This window comes from Ambystoma mexicanum, chromosome 6q (genome assembly GCF_040938575.1).
Source record: "Ambystoma mexicanum isolate Mex_15411 chromosome 6q, UKY_AmexF1_1, whole genome shotgun sequence".
NCBI classification, from domain to species: Eukaryota; Metazoa; Chordata; class Amphibia; order Caudata; family Ambystomatidae; genus Ambystoma; species Ambystoma mexicanum.
The window spans coordinates 817398436-817416255 of NC_090937.1; positions in this window are offsets into that span (position 1 = coordinate 817398436).

The following is a 17820-nucleotide window of genomic DNA, read 5'->3' on the forward strand; positions in this document are numbered from 1 at the left end:
GTTAAAGCCAGAGGTCGAATTATTAGCTATTGCACCTGTCAGGGGGATAAAACCCATGGAATAAAGTTGTGATTTTGCTATCCATATGTTGTTTTGGACCAAGCTAGATTTCATCCATACCTCAGCAGAGGATAATTAGTTTTCTTGAGTGAATTCAACCAGTTCAATGTCTGAAGAGGCAATATCATCCAATGCTGGAATTTCAGAGAATATTTCCATGATGGATTGGCGATTCAGATTATATTGAGTGAATGGCAGTGGTCTGCAAAAAAACAACGGAGAGAATGGGGCTGGACGTTTTATGGGGTGGATCATTTGATTTTTGAGAGAAAGGAAGGAGGCAGAATTTTTAATGGGTTTCGTCAGAGAGGAGGATCCTAACTCAGTTTTATTCATTAAGGCAGAGTCTATCAATCGTAATATTTCTGGCCTGAGACAAGCTAGTGTAAGAGCACTATCCAAATTGTTTGTGGCCAAATCAGAGGAGAATGATACCTTTGCTGTTTGGTTATGAGGAGTACCAACAATTGGATACAGGGGTTCATTACCCTGATTTGGGATGGTAGGGTCAAGACTCACCCAAGGTGTAGAACCCTGCTGGAGGGAGTTGTTGCTTATGATTTGAGCGGGAGCCCCCTTTGTGGCGACACTGGAGTTGATGCTCACCCGAGCTGGTGGAACAAGCTGGGGCTGTGGACATTCAAGAGCTCGAGTCGGGAAAGATGGGGTAATGTATGTTTGTGATGGTTGTGCGGCCATGTAGGCATCAACTGCTTTCCGAATTTCTTGCCGATGGAAGTCTTAGAAGAAAGTTTAGTGGGAATTGTGATCGCCAGTGATGAGTTAGGAGTGGATAAAGATGGTTGAGAAACTGGGACAATGGCTGACGGTGCTGTAGCAGCAGCAACTAAGTCGTCAAGGGGGCGTAGGACGGGAGGGGGAGCGTGATGGTGGGCATAATTTTCTTTTTCTTGTTATGGGCTAATCGAACATATTTCTGTGTCACAGCTTTTATTGTTGAAGATGAAACTCTCTTGGGCCGATTTAGAGACTTAATAAATTGTTTAGTCTTTGTTGTCGAAGTTTTTACCAGTTTGAGATTTTTTGTTGAGATATTTTTTTAAAAAAAATTTTTTAGTGAGGGCTCGGGGAGAGGCTTAAAAACCTCAGAAAGTGATTTGTTCACATGAAAGATCTTGTATGTAGGTTTTTCACTAGGATAAGGGGTGGAACAAAAGTAAGCTCCTTCACAGAGGCAACATTTGTTGCAGCCAGAATTGGAACATTAACCAAACCATCATGAATAATATTAGCAAAGTGGGGAAGCATAGCTGGCACATTCTGATGAATGTTCCGGGGATACACTAGGAGTATCTGTGTCAGAAGTACAAGTTAAGGTTTGACATGAAACGGAGATCATAGGTATGGTTGGTCGCGATGGATTAACATGGGCCCGTGCTTCAGGGCTTTGAGAAAAGGAGATATTATTTTGCCAGATTAGAATGCGATCCAATTGAGCAGCTTGAAACGTAAGTTTGGCATCCAAGGTGTCAAAAAGTCTGGTCATGGAAAGTATGGCAAGGTTCATGGCATTTAAAGTTATTTCAAGCAATTTGGTGGGAGCTTCAAAATGTTTTGGAGACAGAGAATGCAGTGATGATTCTCGCGGTTTTTGAGGGGTTGGGGCTGAGTAAGAAACTTGCAAAGCAGAATTTGGGTGACTGTAATCAGGAAAAAGGCCAGGCTACCTAGAGAGATTTTTTAAATGACTCGTGGGCCGAGAAGCATGAGCCGTTAAGCTCCAGGTCAATCACAGGCATATCCATAGACTCCAACGGTTTTGCAATACTAGCAGCAGTTAGATCAGGAGCAGTTAAAGCATTATTCAATAGTGATAGATATGTGAGGATTATAACCAGATGAGGCTGCAGTCGACAAAGCAGACTTGATTGAGGAAACGCCTGGAGTAGAAGCAATAGCAGGGGGCATAAAAAGAGTGATAGAGGAGGTCAGATCTACAACAGTCTCCAAGTCAAGTGGCCAATTTAACAGACCGATGGGTGTATTGTTTGAAAAACTTGTAGACTCACCAGGGCAAACAGAAGATAAACCAGTATTTGGATTGGAGTCCTTGCAGAATGAGCGTATGTCCATGTTCGAGGCTGGTTTGCTTAGGGATAATGAAAAGTGTATACGCCTCTGTTCATAATGCACCCGGCTAAAGCCTTGCTTATAAGGAGGCGTTTATGTAATTAGTTCCTAAAGACCAGAGGGAGAAAAACCAATGCTGGACAACCCGTTCCACACACGAAAATACCAAAGCGGAAGCAAAGCCTGACCGCACCATCGCGACAAGCGCGGCAAAGCGGGCAAGCGGGTACTTCCAGGCACTTTGCTTGGGTGCGCGTGCTTTCTGCCTTATGTAGGAAGGCAAAAAAGGTGGGCAGGGCTCCAGTAATCAAAGAGCTATTTTGTTCTTGGAGATGCTTAAGTAAACACAAAAACAGGGATTTAGTAAAAGAGGAAAAGTCTTCTAAATGAAGCAAGTAGTATCAGCAGTCAGCAAGTAGATGTGATGATGTACCGTTGATCAAGAGTGGATTATCCAAGTCTGTGGTAGCAGGTGAAGGCAGGTTAAAGCAGAGAGTGCGGCAAAGCGGATACTTCCGGGTACTTCGCTTGGGTAACTTACTTGTACTGGTAGCAATAATCTCTGGAAGTCCAAACGCACCTCTCGGTGCGATCGCTATTGCAAAGATGCGATAATGCGTGTCTTTCATTTTGTAGCCGCGAACCGGAAGTTGTTCGATGTCTTCCGGTTTATCTTGCTTGATCGCCTGACTAGCGTCTGCCGGGCTGCCATCATGAGGGCAGGTGCCAAACCAGACACACAGTCCCAAGTTGTGTGGTGACTGTGGCACACCCATGAAGCAGCTTGCTTCAAACGAGGGTCTCTCCGACCTGTACGCTAAGTATAGGTATTCCTAATGTACACCGTTCTAGGCCCTGTCTGTGGCCTTGGTTTGAGTGGGTATGTCTGATGAAAGGACCTGAGGAGTTGGGGTGCCTGTATGTTAGATGCTGGTTCCAAAGTTCTTTCTTCGGGTCCTTAACCTTCCCATTCTAATAGATACTGTAGAACTGAACGATGCCACCTAGAATCCAATATTTTCAAAACTGTGTATTCTTCCTCTGGGTCAGCCATGATTACCTGGTTTCCGGTTTTCTTTCTAGGTTTGTTTGATGTGGTGTTGCATGCTTGAAGAGGAGAAACGTGGAATACAGGATGGACATGCATGTTGTATGGAAGAGTCAATTTCATAGCTACCGGATTTATTACCTTGTCAAAAGTATAGGGTCCAATATATTTAGGTTTGAATTTTCTAGATGTTTGAGGAAGTTTCAGGTTTTTGGTACACAACCAAACTCGGACTTTTATTCGCAGATGTTGCTGTAAAATCTTCCAAAAACGGGAAAGGAATTGGGAACCTCAATCCGATATGATGCTCTGTTAGGCCATGACAATTTACTGCCATTGCAAGGAATATTTGGGCCATTCCCGCTGCAGAAGGTATTCCTTACACTGGTTCTCACTGGTTCAAAGAGTTCCATTTTAGTAAAAGAATCCACCACCATGAGAATAGTAGTAAAACCATCTGAGGAGGGTGGTAAATCAGTGACAAAATCCATGCTGATTGTGTGCCATGGGTAGGGTGGTCTGGGTAAGGGCCTAAGGAAACCAGCAAGTGATTGTTGGAGACTTTTCGCTCTTGTACACACATCACACCTTTTGAGGTATTGTTTTATGTCTTGTGATTGGTTCTCCTACCAGGAATGTCATTTTACTAAGTCTATTGTATTCATTTGACCATAATGCCCCGCTACTGGTTGTTCGTGGCACCATTCCATCACCTGTTTATGTTGCTGGTCCTGAGGAATCCATAGAGCTTCATTATGATACAACAACCCATCAATGTCAGAGTTTTTGTCATTCTGTAGAAAGGAAAAGATCCTCTCAGGAGTACAGGTTTCATGGACAAAAAAGCATTGGCTGAAGGAGACAGGGCCACGATCATTTTTTCTGGTAGGACAAAATGAACTCCTTTTTCTTCCAACGTGTCTTCTGGATCCTATCTTCCTGACAGAGCATCAGCTATGGTATTTTGTGAACCTGGGTTAAAGGTGATCGTAAAGTCGAAACGACTAAAGAATTGAACCCATCTGGACTTTCTTTGAGTAGTTCTTTTGGCAGACTTTAGGAACCCCAATTTCTGATGATCAGTTAGGACCGTAAAGGGGAAAGGAGCACCCTCGAGATAATGTATCTATGCTTTGAGAGCGTCTCGTATCACAAGGAGTTCCTTATTGAAGATAGTGCAATTCCTCTCTGCCTCATTGAGTTTTCTTGAATAAAAAAGCTACTGGGTGCATGGGTTGGCCAGGTGCAGGTCGCACCTGTCTCTACTCTATATGGACCCTCAGAGTTGGGTAGTTGAAGGATTGGTGCATAGGTAAATGCATTTTGCAGAGACTGGAATGCAGTCTGTCGAAGGGCTCCATAAGTAAGCAACGTCTTTCTTTAGAAGTGCTGTCAAAGGACAGGTCATCTGTGAATAGTGAGAGATGAAACATCGATAATAGTTGGAGGAACCAATGAATCTCTGCAGTTCCTTGATGTTCTTGGGTGGAGGCCATTCAATGACTGCCTGTACCTTTTTGGGATCCATATTTACACCGTCCGGTGATAAAAACATATCCAAGAAATGCAACTGCTGTTTGATGAAATGAGCATTTTGACAACTTGGCGAAGTTTACGTAGAAAGTCCAATACTTCTCTTACATGTAAGACATGGAGAGCCAAAGAGTTGGAGTACACCAGTATATCGTCTAAGTTTACAACAATGAAATGATCAAGTAGGGGACGGAATACCTCATCTACAAAATGTTGAAAACCAGCAGGGGTATTGCATAAACCGGAGGGCATGACAAGATATTCATAATGCCCTTCTCTCGTCCTGAATGCTGTCTTGCATTTGTCCCCCTGTCTTATCTGAACCAGATTGTAGACTCTTGTAAGATCGAGTTTGATATAGATTGTGGCTCCTTGGACTTGGTCAATCAATATCATAATTAAGGGTAGAGGGTACCGGTTTTTTATTGTGATGTCATTCAACTGCTGATAGTCCACACAAGGGCGTAATTCAGAACAATCCTTTTCAGGTATAAAAAAGATGGCAGCCCCCGCTGGAGATGATGCGTGTCTGATGAAACCTTTAGCAAGTTTTTCTTTGACATATTCCTTGAGAACTTGAGTCTCTTTGAGAGTCAGTGCATAGGTTTTACCATAAGGAATTACAGAGTCTGGAATTAGATCAATACGTCAGTCATAAAGCTGATTGGGGGGAGAGTATCTGCCTCTTTAAGATCAAAAACATCTTGGTAATCCAAATATTCCTCGGATAATTCTCCTATGATGGTGGGACTACCTTTCACCAAGGTGTTCTATGGAGTTCTTACAGTAGTTAAGTAAGGATTCTGGAGGGATTCTAAGTGGCAAGAGTCAGAACAGTGATCTGAATGAAAACTGACACTCCCTTGGGAACAATCAATGTAAGGGTTATGCAAGGCTAACCAAGGCAAACCAAGTATGATCTGAAGGTAGGGAGCATCAATAATATCAAAGGCTATATGTTCATGATGATATTACCCACATGTAATTTAGAAAACACTAGTTTGTTGTGCGCTGGGACCTGACGTAAGTGAGGAACCATCTATAGAATGTATGTTTTCTTTACATGCCTTTTCTTGGAGTGTGAAATTATGTTTTAGGGCAAACTGAGTATCAATAAAATTGCTGGTGGCTCTGCAATCAATTAAGGCTCAAGCTGTAACAGGTCTTAGTCCTTTAGCTTGGAGCGTGATCCCTAGGAATATATGATTGACTGCTGGCATGGACAACATCATAAACAAAGGATCTAAGGGTGTCTGTGCTGTCAGTCCACCCTTTCTTACTGAGGATCCAATGCTTTTCCAAGCAATTTGGGACATTCGTGCACCGGATGCCCTGACAGACCAAAATAGTAACAGAGATTATTCAATCATCTGTGTGACCTTTTTTCTTTACTCACAGGACCTCATATACCTCCTACTTTGCATAGGTTCAGGAGTGAAATTCCCTAAGGGATTTTCCGTGGATGCGCGACCCTCCCGTCTACGTTGCTCAAAATGTTTTTTCTCCCCTCGTCTTTCGCCTTGCCTTTGTTTGATACGTGGAGTCAGGTCTATTAATTCTGCTAATGGAACAGGAGCAGGGAGGACCTGCATTATAGTGTCCTTGATGTCTTCCTTTGGACCTCTATAATATATAGAGGCCTGAACATCTTCTGTCCAAGCTGTTTCTGCAACTAAGTGTTTGAACTGAGCAATATAAGCGGAGTTCTCTAGATCCTTGTTTAATATTAAAGAGTTTGATTCAAACTGACCTTTCACAAATTCTTCTTTCAAACATCTGACAGCAAGTCAGTAAGAATTGATCATAATCATACAGAATGGGGTCACGATTATTGATCAGAGGTGATGTCAGTGCGTGTCCATCCAAATTCATGAGAATAAATGCTACCTTGGTGGTGCCAGTATTATATAACTGGGTCGGTTCATAAAATGTAACAAACATTGTGTCATGAATTTGGAAAAGTCACTGGGAGAGCCAGTGTACTTAACTGGCATAGGGGAAGAAGGTATCTGAGACCCCATACCGCATACCCTTGTGTCTTGGTCTCTTGCCCTATTATCCCTATGACCCTGGCCATTCCCAAATGAGAACAGGAAGGTGGCCGGACGGATGGGTCGGAACCCTGGCCTATGGGTCCCTGAAGGGGAGAGCACCTGTGACTGGAGCTCAGTGAAGGTATTCTGAAGCTCCATGACTTTGGAAGCTATGGCCATGTTATCGTCCTTAAAGGCTGTTAACCCAGTCTGCAAAGATTTCGTAGAAGATGTCATTTTGATCATAACTTGGTCCATCCCCACTTGTGAGGACCGGTTTCAAGGTCTTTGCAATCTGCTAGTAACCGAGTCCCATGTAGCTTGTCCGGACGGTCAGCACAGATGAGGAGGAACAAGCCACTGAGTTTGCTAATGATTCCTGATAAAATGGGGAAGCAGGGAACACTGACAAACCCCAGTTTGCCTGTCTACAAGCGTGGGTTGGACAGACGTGTCTTGTAGACACAAAGCCATGATGGGGTGGTAAAAGGAGGTGGTAAGAAGCTCTGGGCACTCTTCTTTAACAGTGAGTAGATGAAGCCATGGATATCTGGCTGGTGAGAGAATTAGAGAAAGTAATTATGGCGAAAGGGGATGGGCACGTAGGGTGGGGACTAATGTGGATAACGAGGTAATGGTCTTACCTTGGGTGAGGCAGACCGGGGCAGTAATGATGGAGGTAAACAAAAAATAGAATTGTAGGTTGTAGTGTAGTGATGAAAAATCCCTACTCTATGCTATGTGGTAAAAAGTTGGAAAAAGCACTGCTCCCTTGAAGTATGTAAAATATGCCATGTTGAACATATAAGTAAAAAGTCTTTAACTCGCCTTGAAGTAATCCTAACTATGAAGATTTAAAGTCTTCCTAATTTGTCCTAAACATATGGTAACTTACTTGTACTAGTAGCAGTAATCTCTGGAAGTCCAAACGCACCTCTCGGTGCGATCGCTGTTGCAAAGACACGATAATGCGTGTCTTTTTCATTTTTGTAGCCGCAAACCGGAAGTTGTTCTATCACTTCTGGTTCACCTTACCGGATTGCTTGACGCCAGTCCCGCGGAACCCCCGTGATGCGTTTGCTTCAAACGTGGGTGTCTCTGACCTGCACGGTAAGGATAGGGATTCCGAACACTCTTGTGGTAGTGTCCTGGCGCAGTCAGATATGCTTATGTTGAAACACTTGTGCATGGGCATAATTTTTGCACTGCGAAAAACTAGGCCTTTTTTCTCCCCTTCAGGATACTCAAACTTAGGTGGCTTCTCAACATGTTGCTGTAATACGCACTGTTTCTGTATTTGAATAATGTTTGCGCTGTGAAAAACTAGGCCTTTTTCCTCCCCTTCAGGATTCCCAAACTTAGGTGGCTTCTTACTGGTTCTACATTTGAGCTTTGTGAGCTTTTTAACCCTGAGAATCTGTCCTATTGCGCAACTTGATTGCCGCTCGCTATCCTGTCTGCCTACTCTCGCCAGTGTCTCCCCCCTCTCCCACCTACTCTATGGTGCTCTGTCTCTCCTAGCTTTTCAAACTGCTTCTCTATTGACTATCCTGCTCTCCTCACTAAATCTGATAGGAAGAAGTTTAAAAAGGACATCCTGGTCTCCAACCCAGGCCTCCCTATCGTTGACACCTACACCAGTGCCTCCTCCAAGGAAACTCTCACCAACATCCCCTTTGTCGTGCCTTCACCTGACCTATGGACCCTTCATATGGTCTCTGTGCTCTCTCCTTTTTTACTCTTCTCCCATTAATGGTGGCACTTGTTGGGACGTCCTCCTGGCCTCCTTCCACTCCTCTAAGGTCATCATTAATGTCTACTCTAATGGGACCGTCCTGGTCCAAGGCCCTAAGGCCAATCTTCACCTGTTTGATAGATGCTTCCAGCGCCTAATTAACTTCCTTTCTTCTCCTGCTGTCCCCCCTCTCTTTTCCTCAGCTACCTTGCCTTCCCCCTCCCTCTCTGCCCCCTCTCAGGCTCCTTCTACACCTCTGCAGGGCGTACCTCTGATATGTACCCCTCCCTGGATGTCCTTCAAGAATGGCAACCTTCTCCACAATGTCACTCTTAACTCTCACTCTGCTGTCAAACATTCCTCTGATATCTGCCGCCTTCTTGAAGAACTTGACCTTGATGTCCTCGGACTCACTGAGACATGGTTCACGGCCACCTCTGTCACCAGCTTTGACACGCTTCTACCTGACGGCTACAAGGTCCTCTCTGTGCCCAGGCCCAACCGATCCAGTTGGGGTGTAGCCCTTCTCTTCCCTGAGTGGATTCCTGCCTCTGTCATTCCTATGCAGACCTACTCCTCTTTGGAATGCCTCATCTGCCGTCTCTCTCTCTCTCTCTCTCTCTCTCTCTCTCTCTCTCTCTCTCTCTCTCTCTCTCTCTCTCCCCTATCCATTCCCTTACTGTGGCGACTATCTATTGGCCACCTGGTCAGATTTCTTCCTTCCTCTCTGAGTGGGCGGACCTCTCCTCACTCCTGGCCTCAACCACTGACCTTCTCCTTCTTGGAGACTTCAACATCCACCTGGATGCCTCCAGTCCCCCCTCTGGACTCTTTCGCGACCTCTGCGACTCTCTCTCTCACCATTCTCCCCTCTGGCCTGACTCATTCTGCAGGGAACACTCTCGATGTTCTGATCTCCTCTGACCTTCCCCTCTCTGTCCTTCTCTCCACTCCTCTCTCCTGGAGTGGTCACTTTCTCCTATCCTCCCACCTCACCCTCCCTACCCCTCAGGTCAAGCCACCTCCATCACTGCCACCCACCTTCTCGGTCATCCGACCCATGAAGCGCGTGTCAGTTGAGGCTTTCGCCACCACCACCACCTCACTCCCTCCACCCCCTTTGGCTGACTCTCACCCTGACGCAGCCCTCTCCATGCTCCACTCCTCTGCATCCGATACTCTTGATATCCTTGCCCCTGTCATGAGAATCCGCCTGAAGCCCAAAGCCAAGTGTAACTCCTGGTATGACTCGGATCTCGTCACCTTAAAACGCAAGTGCAGGGTGGCCGAGAGGAAATGGCGTGCTTCATGTTCATCCTCTGACAAACTGGCCTGCCGCCTGCTTCAAAGCCAATACCGGCTCTCTGTCCTCACCAAGAAGAGAGCTCATATCCAAGCCCGCATCTCTGCGGCATCTAACAGCTCAGCTGAACTCTTTAAAATCTGCAAGGAACTAGCCAATCCTGCCACACTCTCTACCTCTCCTGTACATTCCCAGGCCCTCTGCACAGCACTGGATTCTCACTTTATTTAAAAAACACAGGACATCCTGTCCTCACTCTCCTCCTATCGCCTCCCTTGCTCCATTCACTGCTCTTCCTCTGGCCCTTCTGCAGCCACCCCCCCACTCCCTCCTTCTCTGCCTTTCCCCTTTCCTCTGCAGACAAGGTTTCTAGACAAGTCCGATCTATGAAAGCCTCGTCGAAACAGGTTCACCCCTGTTCCTCCAAAACTATCAAGGACCACATCGACTCCCTGGCTCCTGCCCTGGCTCATTTCTGCAATCACTCCTTCGCCACCGGAGTCTTCCCATCCCCCTGAAGCACTCTCTTGTGCACCCTCTTCTCAAGAAACCCTCTGCCGATCCCTCCTGCCCGGCTAACTATCGCCCAATCTCCATCACTCCCTTCCTGGGCAAGCTCCTGGAGAAACTGGCCACCTCCCAGCTCCATCTCTATACTGAATCTGTTGGTTGTCTTCATGACCATCAGTCTGGCTTCAGAGCTGCTAGAAGCACGGAAATTGCTCTCCTGAACATCCGTGAAGACCTGCTCTCCAACCTGGACTCCAACACCCTGTGTGTCCTCATCTTGCTTGATCTCTCTTCTGCCTTTGATACTGTCAACCATGCCATCCTACTCAACCGTCTCCGTGATAACCTGGGTATCACTGGTCAGGCTCTGGTGTGGCTGACCTCTTTCCTCTCCGACCGACCCTCCCAGGTCCAACTTGGGTCCTTCCTCTCTGATATCTTTTTCTCTACCTGTGGTGTCCCCCAAGGATCTAACCTCTCTCCCTGGCTGTTCAACCAATACTTGGCACTCCTTGGCCACCGCATCGCCGCTCTCTGCCCCAACTTTCAATGCTATGCGAATGATAACCAGCTCATTTTCAGGCTACCCTCGGCCTCCTCCTCGCCTTCCCTCATCTCTGACTGCCTGTCTGCTATCTGGAGTGGTGTGCCGCCAATGACCTCTGCCTTAATGCCAGTAAGACTGAGATTTTACTCATTGGCACACCCACTCCCTCCTTCCCTGCATCTCTCTGGCCGGCCTCTCTTGGCCCTCTTCCTGCTCCCACCTGCAAAGCTAAAAACCTCGGGATCATCTTCGACTCCACACTCTCCTTCTCCCCTCACATCTCTGACATCTCTAAGAAGTCACACTACCAGGTACACCTCCTCAGAGATATTCTTCCTTTCCTCTCCTTCCCCCAGAAGCTCACCGTCTCCAGAGCTCTGGTTCTCTCTAGGCTGGACTATTATAACAGCCTCTATCTAAATCTGCCTGCCTCTACTCTCCGCCCTCTTCAACTTATCCAGAACAGGACTGCAAGACTTGTCTTTGGCCTCAAGCCCAGGGATCGTATCTCTCCAGGACTGAAATCTCTGCACTGGCTCCCAGTGGCTGTGAGGATTAAGTTAAAAACCCTCTGCATTGTCCACAAAGCCTTCTGGGGCCTGGGGCCAAAATACTTTCAATTCTCTCTTCCCAAATATCTTCCTTCTTGAGCTCTTCACTCGTCCGCCTCCAACTCCCTCAGGGTCAGTCGCTTCTCCAAGCAACGAGTTGGTGGTAGATCTCTCTCTTTGGCAGGAGCCTCCCTCTGGAGCAGACTTCCTGCCTCCTTGAAACTTGAGGAGAACCATCTCCGGTTCCGGAAGCACCTCAAAACCTTCCTCTTTGCTTCTGCTTTCGCTGCCCCTCTCCCCTGCTAAATTCCTGGGGGAAACTGCACTGGTTACCTGGCCGCCCTTTATGATCTTGCGCCCAGGCCTCACCAGTTGCACACCTGCACTGCCTCCCTGGCAACCCCTGCACCTGGGGACTGTTATTCTGTATCCCTACGTCCCCCTACCAGCACTTATGTCTGCTCTTACCTTGCACTTGCCACCATCTGGTGGCCGTTTTATTATCTTATTATTCTACTATTCCATGTACTGCACTTTCCCCCCTCCCTTCCCCCATGCACTTTTCCCTTTCCCCCCTTCCCATGCAGTTGCGCGATCTGAATGACACCTGGCCTAGTAAGATCGTTGTCGGTCTTCCACCTGTTCCCCCCCTCCCTTGCCTCGTCGCGCCTCGAAACACTTGTGTACAGGCGCGTTATAAATGCCATATCATATCATATCATGGGCGCCTTGAAACACTTGTGTAAGGGTGAGTTGTAAATAAAATATCATATTATCACATCATATGTTCCTTCACGTTGTACGAGACCTTTATCGCAATGTAGGTTTTTAAGAGCAAAACTTCAAATTATGCCAAAGAACATGCTTCAAGCCCATCTGGTATTATCTGCCCCATATTGATGTCCTCCATACACGCTCTAATCAACAGTTGTACCTCTTGGGACGACACACTGGACTTCCTCACCTCAACTATCAGGTTCGTCCCAACAGAAGTAGACAGCCAGCGCTCCACGAAGCTACGTCTACAACAAACAATATTTGATCACGCCTGCTACGTCACACAGTGCTGTGTGCCCCTCTTGCAGCCGCCACTGTCCTTCTGGTGCTCCCTGCACCCAATCCTATGATGGCCCCTCCTAACACCTACAGGTCAATCCCCTCTGACTCTCTCACTAGCCCTTCAACTTATGCAACCACGAGCAACAGTAAGGTTTTGAAAATTCAACCTTTACACCATCTCTGCACAAAATGTTGAACACTGTGCTGGCCTTGCAACCGATTATGCTGTTTCCTATAATGCTGCTCAAGATGCTTGCTATGATGTTGGACAAAATGTTGACCACTGTGTCGGCCCTGTAACCGATTATGATATTTCCGATAATGCTGCACAAACTAGTTATTCACCCATAGTAGACTCCCACACTCCGGCTTCCTTACCTAAAATGCTCCTATGGTTTGAACCTAACACCGCCCCTGATGAGCAACCCAACAATACCGCCCCCCCCCCACAACAGAGCATTTCCCACAACCAACATTAAGAGTACCAACCTGTCCGAAAATACTCTCAAACTTGCTCTGATCACCGCTCGATCACTCCTGGCACACGCCCTAGACATCCATGACCTCGATGCTCTAGCAATCACCGAAACATGTCTACACCCACCCTCAGGCCTATCCCTAGCCTTGGCCTTACTCCTCGACTACACAATTTTCAGAAGTGATAGACCCATCACCAGAGGCAGAGGGACTGCCCTCATAGCAAAAATAATCTACACACCTCGCTCAACGAACCTTGCAACATCCTCACTTTAAAATTAACCATCTCCACTCACCAACACCTTTACTAACCACATAATATACCGACCTCCCGGTGCAACCAACACTTTTGAAGAAGACTCCCTCCAGACTTTAAGTCATAATGTAAAGCTCTCTTCACAAGTAACCCTCCTAGGTGACTTTAACCTTGGACTCGGCAACCTCACTGGCCTCAATTCAACCTCCAACGCCAACTCGCTTCTCGCCCTAGGTTTATGTCAACGTATCAACAATCCCACACATATCAAAGGTCGCATGCTAGACTGGCTTGCGGACCTTAACTGCAATATCACCATCAAGTCCAACATTCCTTGCCCATGGTCGGAATACCATGTTATCACATTCTCTGTGCCCGTGGCCAGACACTCCAAACCCCCTACCAAACAAGTACCACCCTCACTGGCTCGCAACTCAAGAAAACTCACCAAAGATAACATCCTACCTCTTCTCAACCCAATCAGATTTGAAGTCAAGAATACTCCTGTACTCAAACCCTAGTGGACCTCTACAGCAACATCCTAGCCAATGCGGTCAATACCATTGTACCCCTAACCCACAAAAAAGCAAAGTCTATCTTGCATGTTAACTCTTGATACTCCCAAGAACTAGCTGACCTCAGGTCTTTGAAAATAACCCCAGAATCCTGTTGGAATAACTCTCCCACTGACACCACTAAACAGGAATTCATTAGCCTGGCCAAACATGCCATCGTCGAAGTCAAAGCCTCCACTTTCAACACAAGAATTGCCAACAGCAACACATGAAAGCTATTCACTATCCTTAGAGAGCTAGAATCGCCTACTCCCAAGTCTCCACTGGAAACAAAGATCATGCATGTTGCACCAGCATACAAAATGCTAGGCCTCAAAAAGTAGACAGTCTACAAAGCAGAATAGCTGCCAAATAATCTGATCACAAACTCGTCTCCCAGAATGCACCTTCCAGCAACAATAACAAATGTGACACCCTCTGGTTCAAATTTAACAAAATAACCACCCAGGACCCACTGCAGATCTTGAAGTGCCTTCAGCCTTTGAGATGCAAAGGAGATGTGCCCAGCCCCACTTGTCAAATATGCAGATGCACTTGCACCAATCATCACGGCATTTATCAATGCTTCTTTCACCACAGGCAAAGTCCCTTCATCGCTTAAAGAAGCATGAGTCCTACCACTATTAATAAAACTTCCCTTGATCCTGCTATACCGAAAAACTACAGACCGATCACAACAGGACCACTGCTCTTAAAATTACTAGATAGAGCTGCATAAATCCAGTTCCAACGCCACCTAGAAGCGAACCAAATCGTAGGCATCCGCCAATCAGGGTTTCGCCCTGGTCATGGCACCGAGTCAGCCTTACTCGACCTAAAAATCCAGATGGACGACATCAGAGACAAAGGCAAGCCTGCCCTGTTGCTCCTCCTGGACTTATCAGCTGCATTTGACCGAGTAGACCACAGTATTCTTTGCCACCACCTCACCTCCACAGCTGTCTTCTCCCCAGTAGCAGAAGCCTGGATTAGCGCCTTCCTAGAAGGCCGTGTCATGAAGGTCTTTTCTGATCAAGCATGCGCAGCACCAGCTCCCATCAACTGTGGAGTGCCCCAAGGCTCATGTGTCTCCCCCACGCTGTACAATATGTTCACAAAGCCTCTTTTCTACCTCCTAGACGACCAAGGCATAACTTATACCAACTAAGCGGACGACCCCCAAATCCTTCTCCCATTTTCAGGAAACTACACCAAACACTACACCTACTAAATTCCACATACACCACTGTTAGGGAGAATTCTCATAAATGGCTGATTTCCCTTACCTAATGTGTCCCTCAGCAGCTTTGTTGGATTTCTAGGATTAATTTTTTTCACCTGGTAAGAGTGTGAACCTTTTTCCCACTCTTACATGCGTTTTGCCATGCGTGTTCTTGGGCTCTGGAGCTTCACCTACTCCATGAGCACCTCTTTTCATGTGTGTTACACAGCACCTTCAGTGCAGTAACACAGGGTTGTCTTTTAGACCTCCTGCTGACTCAATTTTTCTGGGACTGACTACTGTCTTCCAGAAACATGTAAAGTTGCCATTAACTTTATGTAGTCTCTTTAAACCACAGATCCAGTACACCCCATCTTACATGTAGTACTGGAAAGGGTTCATTCTTATCCCTATTTATCTGTGCCTCTTGGAGCCTTGTTTCGCTCCCTTAACATTAAGACTTGTCTGGTGGCAGTGGTAACTACCCTAACTTTTTTACCGCAATTATCTTATATAAACGTGGTATTGTTTTAGGCTATTATAGTAGCCTCGAACATAAACCCGCTTGACCAAATACATTTTATTTTGGCTCCGGCTGGGTTTATTTGCCATTTCTTTTTGTTAAAGTCTGTCTTGTGTTTTTCTCTGCGCGCCAAACCAGGGATGATTCCTTTGTTCGCTGTCTTTTCACGGGCTTCTGCACAGAAGCCCTCCTTAAGGCGCCTGAAAGTCTAGGTAGGCAGGCTGTGAGGGAGGGATCTTCGGAACCCTGCCATAGGTTCCCTTGGTAACCCAAGTCGCACTCTTGTCTGATTGGCTAAGGGGACTGGCCTTGCCAGGCCAGCCACCCTGCTGTGTGATTGACAGCCAGGCTGTATGAATGGGGGAAAACTGCATAAAAAGCAGGTCTCTGGGATTGGAAAGACAGAGTCGCCACTGGAACGAAAGAACCAACGAGGAACTGGAAGAAGAGGACCCCACAACGACTGAACTGCACGGTGAAGCCCTACTGCAGGTCCGAATCTTCAGAATCCAACGACAGAGAAGATACTCAAGGAAACTTCTTCCCTTGAGCTGGTGGGACCAACCAGTTTGCCCAAACTACAAGCCAGGACCCCTCCTCTGGCCGAATTCGCTGTACGGAGCTACAGTGGGCCGGATAGCCAGGAAGGTCGGACCCTGCTTTGGTTTTAAGTAGCGCACCTTTTATTTGTTGTTTGACGCTGCTGCTGGTTTCTTCCCTGGGTGGCGCAGGAGCCTCCAGTCTTCCTACTTCGTGTCAGTCCGACAGTCGCTTCAGGAACTGTGAGCCTGCAGTAACCACCAGGAACGTCCGCCGCACCTACAGCCCCCTCTCTGTTTTAAGGTATGGTGCAAATCCGGTTGTCCGTTTCGTTCAACCGCGGTGAAAGTGCTTGAATTCTTTTGCCAATCCGAGGGCTTGTCCTTCTCTTCTCTTTGAACTAACTTTTCTGTCAACCAACCTCGTCCGGAATCTGTGCCACAAACTTTACCGTGAACTACCCTGAACTGTGTGATCTTGAGCAAAAGACTTTTGACCCATTGACTTTGGCCCTAAGCCTTTCCTAGCTGATCTACTCACTGAAGTTCCTCTTGTTCAAATTGCCCTGAGTACTTACCTGTTGGTTTGATTTGATTTCTGATGACTTTGACTTTCCCTCCCTTTTAAATTGCTGGAGTGCCATTTTGCTCCCACTTCATTTTGTGAGCTTAACTTGTCTGGAATTTAAGGGAAGTGGTGTGGTGTATTTATGACTGTGATTTTTAACTTGCTTAGAATCGTGAAATGTTATACAACTGTTGAGTAAATAAATATATATTCTTTTACTTAGAAACCTTGAGTCAGTGTTTGCCTGAATCATAGTAATTGCTGTCCTTCGTGTAACTATTTGATACTGCTCACTTACTCTTCAGATAAGTCTGGCTGCTCTGCTACTGCTACCACTTTAACTGTGTAGTACATGCTTGTACCAAAGATGAAAGTGTACTGTCACTTGTAGTCTTAATTGTGTGTGCTGTTCCCAAAGGGTACTGCATATATTTCTGCCTAACAACCACCAACCAAGCTTGGATGGCGACCAACGACCTTTGCTTGAACGACGAGAAGACCGAACTACTCCTAGTCAGACCTCACTTGGTACTGAAACACTGCCTTCGACATAGACGGCACTAAGATCACTGTATGATCTTTTGTAAAGAGACTGGGAATATACGTAGATGCTACCCTCTCTCTCTCACCAAGTTAATGCCATATCCCCCTCTGCAGCTTACTCGACCAAGCTCCTCATCGCTGCCAGACCTTACCTATCGGAAGAGAGCAGCCTTACCATTGCCCGGGCTGTTGTAGGCACCAGATTGGATTACTGTAATGCCCTCATCTTCACACAACTTACAAAAACTTCAAACTATTCACAATAATGCCTTACTAGCTTCCCTAAACCTACATATATATGATCACATATCAGAAGCTAGGAAAGCGGCACACTGGCTTCCCATTCGGCAAAGAATCCTATTCAAGACACTTGCTATCACACATAAATGCATATGTAAAATGGCCCCACCGTATCTTACCCAAAAAAAATGTTATGCACCAAACAGATAGACCTACCAGAACCCCTTAAACCCATAGATTAGTACAACCAAAGTACAAGCGCACCAGAGTGAAAGGGACCAGCTTCCCTGTCCTTGCCGCCAAAACACTGGAATGCACTCCCTCAAGCATTAAGAGCAGAAGAATCCTATTGGGCATTTTGGAAAGCCCTACAAAACTTGGCTATTCACCTAACCACCTGTCACTCACAAATTTCCTCCATGGTTCTA